General features: G+C 51.5%; 1 protein-coding gene across 2 annotated transcripts in view; it reads left to right on the forward strand.

The window, feature by feature from the left end:
- The window catches only part of ELOVL7 (ELOVL fatty acid elongase 7), a 93,064-nt gene that overhangs the window by 32,294 nt on the left and 44,499 nt on the right, over positions 1-16,271 (forward strand). Inside the window, exons 1-2 of one of the 2 annotated variants that reach the window (XM_075932877.2) lie at positions 3,988-4,229; positions 13,494-13,596. The gene's annotated coding sequence lies outside the window, so the exon portion shown is untranslated. Of the gene's footprint in view, positions 1-3,987; positions 4,230-13,493; positions 13,597-16,271 lie in introns of those variants that run through there. The other variant, XM_075932878.2, reaches the window with a different exon arrangement.

Raw genomic sequence — 16,271 nt, forward strand, 5'->3', positions numbered from 1 at the left:
AGGAATAGGGCCAGGAATTCACCAGCTACTGGCCCTGCCTGCAGGGACTATCAAATAGTCATGTCACTGCTAAAATGTAATGCAGTTACACAACTAGTGAATTACACGGTATCTAACATCCCTATTAGCGAGTCTTACCTTGGTGTGCTAAATTGAATTCTGAAAAATGGATCGCAGCAGTGTTGATCTTCCATTTAGTGAAAACATGGCTTCAGTCTTACAACTCAACTTTGAGGATTTGGTGACAGCCAACACCATCTAATCAGTGCTCTTACTTATGCCTGATTAGAACACAATGTTATAGCTAACAGGAGATTTGATGGCCTGCATGTGCCAGTACCTCAGGGTCCTAAACTGGCCGGTAAATGAGTGAGAAACACCCAGAAAATGTTGGCAAGTGACCTGCACCAACACATTGCAGAGGAAGTCATAAAAAAACCATGGTCACTGCCAATCTGAGCTGGGAGAAAATTCCTTCAAACTCCACCAGCACCACCCATCTGGTCATTTCCTGCGAGGGGAAACTTGGGCTAGTGAGTGGCCTGGATGAGTGGCGGCCCTCCTTCATTGCAGTGGGCTGCAAGACTGTGTAACCAAGATGCTCTCCCAGGATAGGATAGTTTCGCTAACTGTGCTGGCACACCTAGAATTGCAGAGTGCGACAACTGAATTGTAGCAGCACTTCAACTGGATGGAGAAGGAGCGCATGGCTCTTGCAGTCCATGTTATGTGCAATCTTGCTACACATGTCCTTGCTTTGTGTGTGTGTCACTTCAGTAATACCAGTAGGACAAAAACTACATGGATGGGAACCAGTGGAACCTGGTAACTCTGCACATGGGCAAAGGTAAACAAAATGTCTCATGGGCCACATGTATCAGAGGGGTAGCCGTGTTAGTCTGAATCTGCAAAAGCGACGAGGAGTCCTGTGGCACCTTATAGACTAACTGAAGTGTAGGAGCATAAGCTTTCGTGGGCAAAGACCCACTTCGTCAGATGCATGTCATTACATGTAGAACTGTAATGGGCTGCAAGTTGCCCACTACTACCTTAGCCCATGAGCGCTTAACTGGCTAAACACCTGTGCGGGAGAGGTACAAGGGTGTTTTCTCTATACCACAACTATACTCTAGCTCTCTGAGTCCAATGTCCCATCTCCGACCAGAGCCATCCTGATGCTTCAGAAGAAGGCAATTATAAAGACCCCTTCTGAGGCTACTGGTTCACATGCAGCCATTTACAAGTTTTCCCCTCCGGATTCTATAAAAAGGAATGGAGAGGAGGGAAAGGGGAGGTTAGCAGACATGGCCAAGGAGAAGAATGGCAGAGTCAGGAAGTTACATGGGCCTATGGTGCCACAGCTCTAGAAATATTCTGGGCCCAGGGGTCCATCTCCACCAATGTTTTGGGATGAGTCTCTTCTCCAGACCTGCCTGGTACCCCTGTGTGCCTCCACTGAGCATCCCCTGGCTGTACCTGGCACTCCCACATCCTCCAAGCATCCCTGTTTGCCTTAGGCAGCAGCTCATATAGATGACTACGCAATGAACCGATAAGACAGGGTTTATAAATTAATCTTGTCGACTACACACAGAGGCAGCAAGGGGGAGGGGAGTGGGAGCCAGTGCCCATGAGGGGCTGGCTTAAAAGCCAGTTCCCCATGAGCCTCGGATCCACCTGACACCCTCTCCCCATGCTGCTACCCCTGACAGACAGGCAGCAATATAGAGGGGGGGAGCTAATAGGTGCCGGGAACCAGATTCCAAGCAGCTCACCACCCATATCGGCTCCTGCATACCCTCCTGCCCTCCTCCTTGCTACCTCCTTCAGAGGCGAGGGCAGGCAGGAGCTGGTGCTGGGGGGGGGGGGGGAAGAGCTTAAAACCCATTCCCCCCAGCACAGGCTCCACCCATGGGAGGGGCAGGGATAGGAGGCTAATGGGAAGTAGCCTCTGTTCATGAGGGGTCCAAGCTCCCAGCAGACAGAGGTTGCTGCATATCTCATGGAGCTGCTCTTTCCATAGTGAGCAGAGGCCTGACACAGAGGCTGTGTCTAGACTGGCAAGTTTGTCCACAAAAGCAGCTGCTTTTGCAGAAAATCTTGCCAGCTGTCTACACTGGCCGCTTGAATTTCCACAAGAACACTGACTTCCCACTGTCTGAAATCAGTGCTTCTTGTGGAAATACTATGCTGCTCCCGTTTGGGCAAAAGTCCCAGTGTAGACAGCTCAGATTTGTTTTGCGCAAAAAAGCCCCGATCGCAAAAATGGCGATAGGGGCTTTTTTGCGGAAAAGCGCGTCTAGATTGGCACAGACGCTTTTCTGCAAAAAGTGCTTTTGCAGAAAAGCGTCCGTGCCAATCTAGATGCTCTTTCCCGCAAATTCTTTTAATGGAAAACTTTTCTGTTAAAAGCATTTGTGGAAAATCATGCCAGTCTAGACATAGCCAGAGAGAGGCTGCTCCACGGCAGCAGCCTCTGTTTGTGTGAAGCTTGGACTCCCCCCACCCCACAGACAGGGGCTGGTACCTGTCACCCCAAGCTGCTGCTTCTGTTAGACAGGCGGCAGTGCGGGTTGACGGGGTTCCCTGGGAGTGGAGACAGGAGCCCACTGACTGCTGGCCCCACCTGGGAACTATCAAATAGTCAGGTAACTGCTAAGATTCCATGTGTTTATACCACTATTCAATTACACAGTATCTAATATCCCAGTAAGGGGTTAACTCTAGCTGGATGGTCTGTGCAACAGCCTGGTGGGGCTTGGGTGACTGTCATGTTGGAGGGGGCCCTTCTCCTGGAGCTCAGTGCCATTGCAGCAGGTGACCCCATGGCTTAGGGAGGCAGGCCCCCCAGCCACATACCACTAGCCTGGGACAAAGTAGCCCTGGAGCTATGGGGGTCATTCATTGGTGCAACAGGAGCCTGCCCCAGTTCCTGGAGTACCAGTGAGCAGTGCAGCCCCAGGCCAGCAGAGTTGGGAGGCATGACCCCAATTCCTAAAGAACCGTTCCCCCCTCAGCCAGGCCAGAAAACCCAGTGCTAGGAGAACAGTCTGTCTATGTCTACACTGCAGGCTTTTTGCGCAAGAACAACTGTTCTTGCGCAAAAACTTAGAGCGTCTACACTGCACACATGTTCTTGCACAAGTAAATTTACAGTAAAGAGTCAGAAAACAGAGCTTCTTGCACAAGAGTTATTCCTCTCCCCATGAGGAATAAGTCCTCTTGCACAAGAGCTCTTCCACAAGAAGGCAGTGTAGACAGGCAACAGGGGTTTCTTGCACAAGAAACCCCTATGGCTAACATGGCCATCAGAGCTTTCTTGCACAAGAGAGTGTCCACACTGCGATGGACACTCTTCCACAAAAGCACATGGTAATGTGGACGCACTCTTGTGGAAGACCTTTTGCACAAGAACTCTTGCACAAAATAGTTCTTGCACAAGAAGCCTGCAATGTAGTCATAACCTCCCTGTGGTGCAGCTCCCAGCTTGCCTCCCCAACATTGGCCACTGCAAGAGCACGCTGGGGGAGGGTGCTGGGCCAGGTGAGGCAGCTTAGGAAGTCATTGCCTTATCTGCCTATGATACTCCTTGCTGCTGATAAGAGGGCTGGGAGGAGTCCTCCTCTCTGACACCCTGCCCCAGCCCCCGGGTAGCCTGCCTGCTGTACTCCAAATTCCTCATTCCTGGCATAGCTCCATGCCCTGCACCCCTCCAAACTCTGTCCTGCTCCCAAACTCCCTCCCACAGCCTAGATCTCGCATCCTTTCCAGCACCCCAATCCTCTTGCCCCAGCTCCGAGCCTGGCCTTAGGCAAGTGTGGGGGGGACGCAGGCCTTCCGGGCACCACCAAAAACCATACAAACCTGGGAGCTCAAGGAAGGCTTGGGCGATACTGGGATCAGGGAAACAGCCAGAGGGCGCCCGGTGGCTGCCTAGGGGTGTCGGGAACCAGTCGCTGGCTCCGTCTGCAACCACAGCGAACCGGCCGCACCCGGCTCCTCCTCTGGGCGCCCCCCACCTGCCGCAGCCCGCGCGGCTCAGCCGGAGGGAGGGGCGGGCGGGCGCTGGCCCAGCAGGGTGCAGTCGGTCGCACGTGGGCGTGGGGAAGGTGACTCAGGGCTCCCCTCCCCTGGCAGTGGGAGCGTGTGCGCGGCCGGCGCCGCTACCACTCGCGCGCTTGCCAGCTGGCGGGCAGGGCAGGTGCGGTCCCGCTCGGGTCTCGGCGCTGGTGAGTGGACGCGGGGCCCGGCTGCGGGAAACTTTCGGGTCGGGGAGAGCTTAGCCCGCGGGGGGAGACGTGGCTGCCAGTTACCTCTTGTGCGGGGCGGGCTGGGGCCCTCCGGCGGGGAGGGGCAGGTAGAGGGTGGAGGAGGAAGGCTGGAGAAGCGAGTGGAAGGAATGGGGGTGGGGAATCTTAGGGGCTGCGGAGGGGATTGGAGAGTTAGGGGCTGTAGAGGGGAAGAGGAGGGTTGGGGGGGGGGAGTTAGGGGCTGTAGCGGGGGGAAGAGGAGGGTTGGGGGGGGAGTTAGGGGCTGTAGCGGGGGGAAGAGGAGGGTTGGGGGGGGGAGTTAGGGGCTGTAAGGGGGGAAGAGGAGGGTTGGGGGGAGTTAGGGGCTGTAAGGGGGGAAGAGGAGGGTTGGGGGGAGTTAGGGGCTGTAAGGGGGGAAGAGGAGGGTTGGGGGGGAGTTAGGGGCTGTAAGGGGGGAAGAGGAGGGTTGGGGGGGAGTTAGGGGCTGTAAGGGGGGGAAGAGGAGGGTTGGGGGGAGTTAGGGGCTGTAAGGGGGGAAGAGGAGGGTTGGGGGGAGTTAGGGGCTGTAGAGGGGGAAGAGGAGGGTTGGGGGGAGTTAGGGGCTGTAAGGGGGAAGAGGAGGGTTGGGGGGAGTTAGGGGCTGTAGAGGGGGAAGAGGAGGGTTGGGGGGAGTTAGGGGCTGTAAGGGGAGGAAGAGGAGGGTTGGGGGGGGAGTTAGGGGCTGTAGGGGAGGAAGAGGAGGGTTGGGGGGGGAGTTAGGGGCTGTAGCGGGGGAAGAGGAGGGTTGGGGGGAGTTAGGGGCTGTAAGGGGGAAGAGGAGGGTTGGGGGGAGTTAGGGGCTGTAAGGGGGAAGAGGAGGGTTGGGGGGAGTTAGGGGCTGTAAGGGGGAAGAGGAGGGTTGGGGGGGAGTTAGGGGCTGTAAGGGGGAAGAGGAGGGTTGGGGGGGCGTTAGGGGCTGTAGCGGGGGAAGAGGAGGGTTTGGGGGGCGTTAGGGGCTGTAAGGGGGGGAAGAGGAGGGTTGGGGGGGCGTTAGGGGCTGTAAGGGGGGGAAGAGGAGGGTTGGGGGGAGTTAGGGGCTGCAGGTCTAATAGAAGGGGGTTGGGGAAGAACGCTGCTCGTTTCTCGTCCGGCTGCGGGAAGAGCGCGGGGGCGCTGGAGCCACTTAGCGGACAGGTGCCTGTTGCCTGGGCCCCGCGCTAACAGATGGTGGCTGGCTGCTGGGATTAAACCTTCCGCGGCTCCAGGCTGAGTTTAGGGCACAGGAGTGTGTCCAGGCTGCCCGGCCAAGCCGCGCTAGCATAGCTGCCTGGCCTGGGAGTGCGCGGGGGCTTGTGCGGCCGACCGGTCGGCAGGAGCCGGAGAGTCCGGCTCGGGATCTCTGTTCACTCTTCAGTTTCGGGCCGTAAGCCCCGGGGCGCTGAGCCTTGTGAGACTTTCAGTGGAACAGAGCGGAGCCTTCTAGTACTAGTCTGACTCCTTATCGCTTTCTATACCCGCCCTTCCCCCCTCCCCCTCCCCATTGTGCTCCTGAAACTGGTGGAAAGTGTGGGTTGGGCTGGATAATACCTAGCATTGCCTCGCCTCGCCTCCCCTCCCCTCCGATCTGCCGTGCGCATGGAGATAAGCAGCACTTAGTTGCAGAACAAGTCATGCTAAGGATGGGAGAGGGGGAACTGAAAACCTTGGAGTTGTGCAAGAGACTCCATTAGTGTCTTTATCTGCTGGGAAATGAGTGGCTGGCTTCTCCACACCCGAAAGAGAGAAACTCAAGGGAGGGACTGGAGATCCAAAAGTGCTACTTTTCTCCTCAGCAGCTTAAAAATGGAGGAGGGAGAGGAAGGAAAAGAATGGTGGGTATGGTTACATAGAGCCTGTATGGCACTGTTTCCCAATTTTATTTGGCCGAGGAACTATTTTCAGCTTTTCAGAATTTCAAGGAACCCCTAGGTTTGTCAAGCACAAAAGGGGGGGGGGGCAGAGGGACCCACCAACTCATGAAAATCCCCACAAATGCATGAAAATCACATTCCTTCCCCAAGACCTCCCCCACCTTCCTTGAGGCCTCATCTGCTCTGCTCCCCTCCTCTCCATCACTTGCCATCACCAGCTCTTATACACTCTCACTAGGTTGAGACAGGTCTGGGGTGGGAATGAGGGATTTGGGTGTGGGAAGGGGTGAGAAGTACAAGCTCTGGGAGGGAATTTGGATGCAGGAGAGGGGATGTTGGCTCGGGGAGGGGGTCCAAGCTTGGGAGTGTTGGGCTCAGGTGGAAGGTTGGGGTGCTGAGCAAGCCATGGGCTTGTGGATGTGAGGATGCAGGAGTTTGGGCTGGATATGTGAGGGACTCAGGGCATGAAGGTTGTGGGTATGATGGGCTCAGGACACAGATTTGCTATGTGTGGATGGTGCCGGAGCGTGGTGGCAGAAGAATGAGGATGTGGGGCTGCAGGAGTTTGGGGATGTTAGAGGCTCAGGACAGGGGGTTCCAGTGCATTATAGGCTCAGATTTGGGGTCAGGTGGTGCAGGAGTGTTATGATGCTGCAGTGAGATGGGGGTTTGGCCCCAATTGGGGGCTTGTTGGCCAGGCTTCATTTTTAAATAAAATATGCCAAACTCAAAAAGTTTCAGTATTGTCTCTATTTATGAGAGGGGTGAGGAACCTGTTCTGAGTCAAGGGTCACTGACCCACAGAAAAGTCTGTTGGGGCCACACAAGTGAGATGCAAAAAAACCCCAACAACCCTCCAAAGACCCCCAAGCCTCACTAATGTGGTCCCAAGTGTGCTGGTGGGAGCAGGGGACAGAGTGAAAGTGGGTGCTAGGGAGAGGGTGCTGCTGGGTGGAAGGATGCTGGCTCAGGTGAGGGGGTGCTGGAGCAAGGTGCTGGGGCAGGCAGGTGGCGGGGTGCTGGGGTCAGGGACATGGTCCTGCTGGGCACTAGGGTGACTGGCAGGGTGCTGGGACAAGGAACAGGGTGCTGCTGGGTGCTAGCATGGATGGCAGGGTGCTGGGGCTGGAGCCAGGGGCAGGGTGGTGCCGAGTCCTGGGGTGTGAGGCAGGGTGTTGGGGGCAGGGACAGGGTGGTGCTAGGTGCTAGGGTGGATGGCAGGGCTGTCAAGGAGCGGGATAGGGATGGGGTGCAGAATCTGGGAGGGAGGTGGGGGGCGGAAGGGGGCAAGGTCTGGGTGGTAGGTAGGGTGCGGAAGCAGGCTGGATGTAGGGTGTCTGGCCAGGGGGAGGGAGCAGGAGCAGATTGGGGGTAGGGTGTCTGGCTACGAGGGAGGGTGCAAGGAGGGGACTTGGGTAGGAGTTGGACCTCCCTGATCTGGCACCCTCTGGACCTGACTGGTCCCAGATGAGGGATTTTTGGACCAGGGGAGGTCATTTCAGGGCTCCTGGTTCCCGCCCCCCCCTCCTCCCCACTAGGCTTCTTTTCACTTCTATCCCCTGCAACCCAACTGAGCTGCCCACCCCTGCTGGTTCCCTGCACCTCCCCCAAAACCATCCCCCACAATCCAGGGGAGCACAGCACCAGTTCCCTGCAGCCCCCACAGCCCAGCTGAACTACCCATCTGTTCCGTATGCCCTCCCCCATCTACCTCAGCCCAGCTGAGCCCTGCACTGGTTCCCTGCATGCCTCCTGCACAGGACTGCTGAGGCCCGTTTCTCTGCACTTCCCCCAAGCCCTGCAAAATGGCTGAGCTAAGTGTTCATTCTCTGCCCCTCCCTCCCCTTGAGTCTAGCCCGGTTCCCAGCACCTCCTTCCTCCTGCAGCCAAACTGAGCTCTGAGCTCCACCCCCCCCAACCCTGCAGCCCAGCTCCCCGAACCTCCCCACTCTGCAACCCAGCTGAGCTCAATTTCCCTGCACCTTCCCCCAAATCATGCAGACATGCTGAGCCAGTGCTGATTCCCTGCCCCTGCCTCCCTCCCTCCCTTCCCCTGGCTGTGTCTACACTGGCGCGATCTTGCGCCATAGCGGACGCTCTTGCACAAAAACTTGCTTCCTGTCTACACTGGCCGTGTGTTCTTGCGCAAGTACACTAATGTTCTCATGTATGAAATCAGGGTTTCTTGCTCACGAACTATGATGCTCCTGCTCAGGAATAAGCCCTTTTGTGCAACTGTTCTTGCGCAAGAAGCCAGTGTAGACAGGCAACGTGCATTTCTTGCGCAAGAAAGCCCTATGGCTAAAATGGCCATCAGCACTTTCTCGGGCAAGAGAGCATCCACATTGCCATAGATGCTCTTGTGCAAAAGCACAGCTTGCACATGGCAGTGTGGACATGTTCTTGCACAAGAAACCGCCAGTGTAGACATAGCCTAAGAGTTTCCTTGCACGAGCACAATGAATTTTGTGTTGTGCACCAGTACTGAGTTCATGTGGCTTGTTTGGATGTGCCACTGTGGCACCCAAGTTATTAATAAATATTTTTAAACCTTTAACTTTTCTCTCTGCTGCCATGTCTCCTCCCCTTGTTCCATCAGCTCCCCTGGTGTCTGCTGTCCCCCAACCCCTCACCCTCCTCTGCTGTCCTGACTCCTGCCCTTCTCACTGCCCTCAGCCCTCCTGCGACCTGCACCCCCTCCACCAGCCCTTCTCTCCTCCTTGTGCTCACTCCTGCAGTAGCCCCACTCTGATCATGTGAGCTACCCCTCCTCATCCCCTCTTCTAACACCTCCTTCTACACACCTGCCCTGCATCTGTCCTCTGGTGGTGGTCCTTCCCTTGCAGGTGTCTGCCCTTCTGCTTCACCCCCAGAATCCCCTGGCACTTGCACCTTCTCTTACTCCTGCACCCTCCTGTTGCCTCCCCCTTCCCTCACTGCCCCTACCTCCTTTCCCCTCTTTTTCCCTGATGCCCATCCCCTCACCATCCTCTACCCCTGTTCCCCTCATGCCCCTCTGTACCCTCTCACATGACTTGCTACATCCTGGCCTTCCTCATGCCCACCCCTTCTTTCAAGCCTTCTCCCAGCACCTCCCCGTACTCCTATAGCCCCCAATGCCCTTACCCTCTCCCCTCCCAGCATCACCCTGGCATCACATCCGGGCATCTCCCCGCCTACCGGTTTGAGCATGCTGTGCAGGGCAGCAGCAGCCAGCAAGGGGGAGCTCAGTGTAGGTTGCACATGGTGGGGATGGGGACGGGGAAGAGATGCTCTGGGACTGGGGTGGGAAGACGCGTGGGGGGGCTGGGGCCCACTCCAGTTCCAAATATTGGTGGAGCATGGACACCACGAGCCCATACAACTCGCTGCCCATGCCTCTGCTGGCTAGCCGGCTCTCTCTCTTTCAGAGGGGGTGGGGGAGTGCCGGCTCCTCGTGGAACCCCTAGTTTTGCTTTGTGGAACCCCAGGGTTCCCTGGAGCACCAACTGGGAAACACTGATGTATGGGATTTGCCTTGTGAGCTTGGCAAAATGACTTAGCTCTCTGTGGCTCCCTTTCCCACACACTAACACTGGACTCATTTAGGGCTTGAAAAATATCCTTGACATTTATTACCCTGAGGGCTCTACCTATTAGCCAGGCCAGCCTTCTCTATATGGCAGAGTTAAAATGAACTAACTAAAGGTGTCAAGTTAATTGGCATAATTAAGTGAAATGGCCTTAATCCAAGGAAAATTAAGGCTCTTGTCTACATTTCAAATGTTACAACAGCACAGCTGAGTCTATGCCGAAGCAGTAATATCTACACCAACAGGAAGGGTTCTCCTTTTGGAGTACCCAAGAGGTGTTAGCTAGGTTGATGGAAGAATTCTTCTGTCAACCTAGTGGTGTCAGCACTGGCAGTTATGAGTGGCTCATGAAACCTCTGGCTGGGGGAGACTAGCCCCAAGCCCTGCATCTTCTTCTCAAGGCCCTGCCCCTCTTGCATGCCCCGGAACCCAGAGTCTGCCCCCACAGTCCCAGGTCAGCTAATGCCTAGGACACCCTCTCCCCCAGAGTGCTGGGAGGGAGAGCTTGTGGTCGTGTCACTGTGGTATCCCTCCCTTCCTCCCCTTGGAGAGCTGGGAGGGAGAGCACACAGTGGCACTGCTGCAGCCTCCCCACCCTTGGGAAGGTGGCCCTTGTGGTCCCACTTAAGCAAACAGCAACCCATCAGCCAGATCTGGTCCACCAGGATTAGCTCCCACTGCTATATTTACCTGCATGGCCACAGGTATCAGCAATTTGCAGCCAATGGGAGCTGTGGGAAATAAGGCTATTAAGTGTCGAGTAGTCCATGGAATTTCGAGTAGTCCATGGAAGAATGCGGAACTCTGCATGCAGCCTGGGGCCAGCGGGAAGTCCTGCTGACTCTGGGCTGCATGCAGATGTGCCAGGTTTTGAAATGTACAAGATTTCCCAGTGGGGGCTCCTGTGCATTTCAAAGCAGAAGCACCCACATGGAGCCTGGGGTCAGCGGGGGACTCCCCAGTTGACTCCTGGCACTGCACAGTTTGAAATGTTGCACGTAATCCGGGATCAGCTGGGGAATCCCCAGCTGACCCCAGGCTCCATCTGGCACTGCCACTTGGAAATGGGCAGCACCACATGGAGCCCAGGGTCAACTCCGTGCAGTGCTGCTTTAAAAAGCTGCCTTGGCAATTCAAAGCGGCAGCTCCACGTGGCATTTCAAAGCAGCAGCCCAGCATGGAGCCCAGGGTCAGCTCCTTGCAGCACTGCTTTGAAACACTGAGGATCCTGGGATCAGCTGTGCAGCACTGCCCCTTTGAAACTCTGCATCCGTGTTTCAAAGTGGCATGCTGAATGGAGCTCAGTATGGGTTCCATGCGGCGTTGCCACTTTGAAATATCCTTTTCCCCCTCTCTCCCATTTGCTGCCTCTGATAGAGGCAGCAAGGGGTGTGTTGGGGGGGGGGGGGAATTGACTTGTCGACTTCACTATCGGATAAGCATTTGGCCCATTGGCTGGGAATGGCGTTGCATGGCCAACTGGAGCGGTGATTGCCAGTACCTGTGGCTGTGCAGGTAAACATAGCGATGACGACCTGCCTAGGACTAGTGCTGGTGAACTGCCACTGTGTTATTGCCTGGTTTAACTAAACTGCTCCAGGGCTGTGGATTTTTCACATCCTTGATCTATATAGTTCTAGTGTATACCAGACCTCAGCTACAGCAAACGAATGCCATTTCACTTCAGAATTAGCATGCACATTAAGTGTAGCCATTTACATGATTAACGGATGAGCCTGGGCTCATTGGTTAATCCTAATGGTTACATGCAGCCCTCCCCAGCTACCTCTGTATCAGGCAGCAGGGGAGGGCAGTGGGGAGCTAGTATGCACGGGAAGCTGGGTTCCACAGAGGCAGCAGTGGGGGCAGGCAGGAGCTAGTGCTCTCGCCAGCTCCCTCCTGATCCCAAATGTGTAAATGTGTAACCGTTGAAATTTATAATGGTTACATGTTCACAAAATTAAACACATTTTAGCATCCCTAGGCACATGGTAGTTAAATGCACTTCAACTTTTGACAGTTAACTTTTCACCCCTTATATTAACTTCCCTGAGTGTCAAACGGCAGGATCTAAAACTGAATCTGTGCCCGCTTTGCTCCTCTAAGGCTGCACCCATTGCAGTGGAAAGGAATAAAACTATTGTAGTTCATTGTACCGTTGTCAATCAATCTTCTGTTAAACATTGCTTAAATTTTATTAGTACATTAGGATAAGCTGAATAGCAGGAACTGGTATTTCAAAATGTATTTGAAAAATTCCATTGGTATTAATCTTCTAATACTAGCTATTAACCCACTATAAAGGTAGCAGCATACCATGAAGTATTAATCAGCATAGACAACAAGTATCAGTAAAAGTAACTACGGTACCTAGATTTTTCTAAGCATTATGTTATGAGTTCTACTAAGTACCATTCCCCAATATATATATATTTTTCTTTTCACCTTTTCCTTCTTGGCTTCACTCCATTCTTTTTACTACAGTGATCCATTGTATATGCTCTGGTAAGCCGACTTCAGTGTCTTTCCTCTTTTTTCCTTTTTCTCCATTACTACATTTTTTTCATCTTTTATCTTTCTTCTTTCAGCCCTCTTTCTCTGCATCACTTCTTTTCTCTAACTTATCTATTCAGTCACTCCTATTCACCACCATTTATGCACTCACACATAGGATTTTGAAATTGGCCTAAAAGCTAGGGAACTATCTCTATTAGCCATAGTTTGGTACAAAATGTGGGTGGTGGGGGGAGCAACAGGTAGGAAGTCTATCCTTATGACCTTCCCACGTGTAGGAAGCAGGAGACTGCTGGAATTTTTACCTTGAACTTAGCGCGAATACTGTTAACTTTCGTATCAGTGTCTAGTGCTGGTTGGTGCCTGATAAATTTACAGCCTCTCTATTTAACTCTGTCTGGCTATTAAAAAAAAAAAAAAAAAAGGGAGAAGGGATGAATGTGTCATATGGTTTCCTCCATCCCAGTGCCCATTAAATGTTTTAGAAGTGGGGTTTCACTGTTTCACACCTCTTTCTAGCTATTGCAATGGGACTGGATGTTCTGCTAATCCACCTTTCCCATTCACCAGCAAACAGGAAGGGATGGGGGAGAGAAAGCGAGAGAGAGATCTGTTTGACTATGGTGAGGATCTGAAAAATCGTGAAAACTGATAAGTGAACAGTGCTCGCTTTGCAGTAGTTTATGGAAGCTCTTTTATGTCTCTCTGAACATTTAGGAGGTGAATGCTATATTAGCATTTGGAAAGTTTTGTTTGCAACTGCAAGGATTAGTTTCTTGATGCAAGTTGAACTCTCTGGTCTGGCAACATCTGTGGGCCAGCATGATTTTTAGTTAGCCAGGTGTCTACTTATCATAGGCATGACCAAGTTTCCAATGGTCACAAAGTTTGTTTACAGCCACCAGTCCTGGTCCTCACTGTTTTGTGCTGTTATTTAGCTCTAATTTACCCCTAAATGCCTTCTCAGAGTGCAGTAAGCAGTGGAAGTGTTGGTAATGCTGCTAGACAATATTGACCTCCTATTGTTAGGCAAATTCTCTGGTTTGGATCCTGTAGGTCCAGAGGGTGCCAGACTAGAGATGTACAACCTGTACTGAGAAACTCAAAAAGAGAGTGTTAAGTGGAGAGAGTGATTCTTTCTATAAAACAGATCTAAAGCATGCCAAAGCCTCATTTGACTTTAATAGCTTTCTATTAATTTTATAAATAAAATGATTTCATGTCGCTTAAAAGCTAAGGGGTTTTTTTTTTTGTGCATTCCTTTACAGCCCTGGGAATCAGAACTGGACAGCATTGTACTTGTGCATGAGAAGAGGAAAGTGAAATTGACCAGCCAGCTTCGATTACTTAAACTTGAGTGTGATTAAAAAGGTAAATACAATATTAATGGTGAAAAGTAAACTTTAACATTTTAATATTATTGGATTATTTTTAAAATGGGCTAATTCAGTTAAGAGAATTTTACAAAATAAATTGATAGTCTCTTTAAGTTAATTTGAGCAACAGAATAGTAGCCAAGAAAGGTAAAATAACATAGCTTCTTTTTGCACATTCTCTGTCATGCACGGTATACTCAAAATGCCTTCCAGAGTTAAATGACAGAATACTTAAATAACAAAAAAGGGGGGAAAAAACTGAGGTAAAATCAAAGAAGAATAGAGGTTATGCAAAACAGTTTTCCCCTGAATCATATCACCAGCATCATCTTGTTTGAACATTCACTTCAACTGCTGCAAAGGTAGTACTATTTCACTAAAATCATGTTTTTTAATAGTAAAAGCTGCTATGTGTGTACTGCTGGAACATATCTTTAATGGGATGTTATTGGTTTCAGACCTTGATGCAACTTTGTTAGCTATATCTTGGCTGCTTATGAAGATAAGGCCAAATGTGGACTAAGGTGCATACTCATTTCAGTGATATGAATATTTTTATGAAAAATGGCTGCTGTATTTTAAGGCCTGTAACTGGCATAACTTTAAATCTTGTTCTGTTCTGAAAAGCAGGGTTGTAAACATAGCATTAGCTATTAATTATCTTGATTTCCATGTAAATGTACTCAAAATTCCAGCCGGGGTTGAATTCAATGGGATTTGGGTGCTTAACTTGTTTAGGCTCTTCTGAAGTCCCCACCAATATATTCCTCTAAAGGCCATTGAGGCAAACACAAGGTAGGGTCTCTCTTCATGCACTGTTATTCATAATGAAGGTCATCTAGGGCAGATTGATCTCTTGGCTCCAACTTTGCAGCTCCATGGTTCTTTCTATAACTTCAAACTCCAGTGTCAATGAGTGGAACTTGGTGAGCTGTTGTGATTCACAAGGAGTGGAATCAGGACAATCCCTCTTTACTGTATTAGCATTACTAATAAGAGAGCAAAGCAGTAACAATGTGTCCTTATTTTTAAAAAAACCCACAAAACCCTGCCTCCTCTGGGGGGACAATGCTGCCATTAATGCATATTTAACTTTCTCTCAACTAGCCTCATCTTTCACTGATGCTGCCCTCTGTAAGGAGTGTTGGAAGCTCCTGAGAAGTGTTGGGACACAACAGTGCCTGAACCAGGGCCCCAACTCTCTTATTACACCTTTTTTCCCCTCTTCACTCATACTTAAGGCTGTTTAGCCTGCCCTCTGTTGAGAGGAACTCTTTGTGGCAGCTTTTTAGATTTTTTTTTTTTACACTGATCTTGTGCTCAGTTTTGTTATGTCTGCAAATCACTTGACCATCAGCTGAATGACATATGACTTCTACTTTGTCCTCACACCTCTTACGTTATGTCTGTTTGTTTTATATGTGTGTTGTTGAGGCAGAGGCTTGCTCTTATGCCCATATAACATATAAACACAATGAGACCTTGATCCCTAATTGGGACTTCTAAGGCAGAACTACTACAAAATAAATGATTCTGAATACACAGAGACTAGATATGTTGAGACAAGTTGTCATCTTGCAAGATTAATGTATATTCTAAACACATGCATTGAATGGAATGTGGCTGCTAACAGTGCATAAAATCTACTATATAAAGGAGAATGTTTGTATGTTTGTGCGCTAATAACTTGGACACTATAAGAGCTACCGCAACCAAACTTTGCATAAGATAACCTTTCATCCAGGAGAAGGCTTTAAGGTACTTTTGGACCCGATCGGGCCCAAGCTCAAGCTGTAAAAATCAAAAAGTAACACTCTGCGCTGCAGGGGCCGCCCCGTCCACCCTAGGTCCCATGCCCGCTGCCTGCGGCCCCCAGCGCCATCCAGTACTCGCCCCTTTCCACACGTGAGGTTACATAGGTGACTCCCCCCTGTGCCGGCGTGCAGTACCCCGACCCCCACGCGCACAGCGGCTCGGGCACCCGCCCTGCCCCGCATGGCACCTGCAGCCCCGGGCACAAGCTGGGGCGCACCTCCCGCGTGTAACCTCCCCTCCACCCACGGTCGCACTCCCTTACTCCCGAAGATGACGTCGACCTATATTTTAATCCCTATAGAAGTCAGTTCAGCTTTTCTACCATTCAAAAAAAGTTAGAGGACTACTGTTTTTCTACATTTTGTTCTTCCGGCTTCCCGAGCAATGCCAGGTAACTCCAGCTAGTCTAATATATAAAGGAGAGTGTTTGTATGTTTGTGCACCAATAACTTGGGCACTATAAGAGCTACCGCAACCAAACTTTGCATGGGGTAACCTTTCCTCCAGGAGAAGGTTTTAAGGTACTTTTGGCAGTGCGGGGAGAAGCGGCTCCTCGGGGGAAGCGGCAGAGACAGTCATTCACTAAGGCTGGCACCTCCGGGGCGGGGCACCGCATTGGGGACCACTGCTCTATTGGACCCCTCCCTTTGCTGTGCTCATTTTCTTATCTAGGAATTAATTTTCATATAAGTGTAATTTTTAGATTTATTTTTTTGTCTTGTCATTTGGAAAATGAAAAACTGGAAGGCTACATCAACATTACACTTTCTTGCGCAAGAATGTATGCAAATGAGGCATGGCGATGAACATTGCCTCACCTCATTTGCATACTTAATGAGCCGCCATTTTGCACAA

This window comes from Pelodiscus sinensis, chromosome 6, assembly GCF_052426305.1.
Source record: "Pelodiscus sinensis isolate ZL-2025 chromosome 6, ASM5242630v1, whole genome shotgun sequence".
In the NCBI taxonomy this organism is placed as follows: Eukaryota; Metazoa; Chordata; order Testudines; family Trionychidae; genus Pelodiscus; species Pelodiscus sinensis.